This window comes from Penaeus chinensis, chromosome 2 (genome assembly GCF_019202785.1).
Source record: "Penaeus chinensis breed Huanghai No. 1 chromosome 2, ASM1920278v2, whole genome shotgun sequence".
In the NCBI taxonomy this organism is placed as follows: domain Eukaryota; kingdom Metazoa; phylum Arthropoda; class Malacostraca; order Decapoda; family Penaeidae; genus Penaeus; species Penaeus chinensis.
The window spans coordinates 24,138,451-24,140,950 of record NC_061820.1 but is presented as its reverse complement, the minus strand read 5'-3'; the positions used below and the strand labels follow the sequence as shown (position 1 = coordinate 24,140,950).

Below are 2,500 nucleotides of genomic sequence, written 5' to 3'. Positions count from 1 at the left end.
CTTGGAAATCGTAATCTTTTTCTCTCTTGCAATAAGAAGAGAAGAAAAAAATAAGAACGAGACAAAGGACGATCGCCAAGCGTCATGGCCAGCTGATGGACACTTACTACATTTAAGCAACCATCAAATTGGTTTTATCTTTTATATAAACATCTGAAGAAACAAACAATTCGAGGCTCAACTTTACTACCCACCCGGATATTATTAAGAATGTATAAGTGCAGAACTGATGGACTACAAGGAGTCTGACGTGGACTGACCGAGGCAACACTTCAGAAAAAAAAAATCCACACATATACTTGTAACAGTCTATCGGCGAAGAAGGAAGAAAGGAGAGGAGAAGATGAGGAGGAAAGCAGAGAAAGAGGAAGAACCAAAACGAGAGTAATTCTCCTCCTCCCCTTGCCTCTTTCTCTACTTCCCTCCTTATCTGCCTTTTTACTCTCTTCCTCCTTCTTTAGCGCCCACCAACGACTACCCATCTACCACTTTGTTGCACCTCGTTGCCATGACGACCACCTCAGCAGTAGCCCGGAGATATACCCATGCAATATTAATTATACATATTTGGTTCTTGATCGTAATTCACGCGACAAAGAAAGTCTATTATAACATTATCATCTGGCCGGTGTATGATACATAACAGTGTGATAAGACCTGAATGAAAAACTCAGACACTTAATGAATACAATTATCCTAGATGACGTCATGCTTTGTGGTGGGATTTTTGCTGACAAGGAAGCTTCCGTCCTCTCAGGAAACTCTCTTCTTATCCCGATATATACATGCATGCATACGGACATACGTACATATATACATTCATACATACATATATGAAACGCTAAGTACAGAAACAAGAATATTTTGCTTTTTCTTCGTAACAGGTACTTGCAGGAGAAGCCTAGAGCGACGGTCTCCGGCTGTGACTGGACCCCCTTCGCCGGGCAGCGAGGCATCGGCGGGAACCAAGGGTCCGTCACCCCGGGGAGCTGCCATGCCAGCGTGTTCCCTTGTCGCTCAGGATCCCGGGGCGCTGTGGATTTGCCCTTCTGCCTGACCGGGGCTTGCTCACTCCCATGCGCACATAGCATAACGCGCAGACACACACCCACACGCACGTGTTGACTGAGGAAGCAGAAATCGACAGCGTCCCGGCATGACCTTTGCGCTTCCACCAACACCGGGGTTTCATCCACATAAATTTAAGAAATAAAATAGAATTTATTTTTCCCTAGGATTAAAAAAGATTAAAGTAACCCTTCGGGCTATACACCACTCTCTTAACACAGTGCTTGTTACAATCTGCACGAGTCACTTCTAATATCGGAAAAAATAATTGCTGATTGACGCATGTCCAACGGCAGTTTATTATAACGCCTCATGTAAATATTATGCAGACTTGCATTGCGTAAGTTTTAAACACTTAAGAGAAAGATCGAGCTTGTACAGTATCCACACATTTGACGTGTGACATAAACGTTTATCAGTAACACTGATAGGAATATGCATTTGTTCAACAGATAATAGATACATCAAAAGTCATCAGGCAATATACAAAATATCTAATAACATATTTGAGAATTCCTAAACTTTCGATTTTCACAATCTGTACAGATGATTTTGACAACTGTTACAAAAATGAAAGGAAATCCCCATACATACAATAGAGTAACAAGATTGAAACCATAAATATCAGAATTCTTAACATATGAAAAACAGAGAACATGAGTGTAGGAAATAAAATATACTTTGTGGCAAGGAACACAGCCGTGGGTTATTCTCCACATTAAAAGACAGATAAATAAAGAATAACAATAGAAAAGGCTATCCTGGCCTTTATCAAGTATTTAACTGTGCTGAATACTGAATTAAGAAATAAACTCATTTCCTTGCCCCATGAAGTGCCAGACTATAGTGCTTAGCGCTTCTTTTTGTAACATGTTGAGCTTAAGATTAAAAAAATATTAACCATATCACAATTCTCCATTCACTTGTCACTTGTGTCTTTCGTTTTTATCTTGAAAAATAAACTCACACTGGAATACATAAGGGAAAAGAACTCGTTGTCCTTCACTGTTCCTGTTCACATGACTTTTGTCTTCCACTTGGCCCAAACTCACCAGCGGAAGGTCAACTAGAAACCAAATGAGGGAAAAACGTTCTGTGACTCGTTTTCTACATCGTCTGTTCTTCACTTATTTAGCTCGTTTATATAAAGCACCGGAGGAACGAAGTGTTATTTTTTGTCTGCTCTAAGACTGGCGTCAGTATTGCTATCGCATGGGACTTCCCTTTCCTGAAGTTGATGGGAGGAAATGTAGAATATATAGAATAGATAGATGGTACCTGATAGGCGGAAATGGAGATATATATATATATATATATATATATATATATATATATATATATATATATATATATGTATATATATATATTTATATGTATATATATATATATATATATATATATATATATATAAAGAGAGAGAGAGAGAGAGAGA

The 2,500-nt window shown here is 38.8% G+C and overlaps 1 protein-coding gene across 1 annotated transcript in view; it reads right to left on the bottom strand.

The window, feature by feature from the left end:
- Positions 1-2,468: 2,468 nt before the first annotated feature.
- The window catches only part of LOC125034457 (potassium voltage-gated channel protein Shab-like), a gene marked incomplete at its 5' end in the record, with an annotated part of 87,291 nt that continues 87,259 nt past the window's right edge, over positions 2,469-2,500 (bottom strand). Inside the window, 1 exon segment of the mRNA XM_047626213.1 lies at positions 2,469-2,500. This exon segment is cut by the window's right edge and continues 1,389 nt beyond it.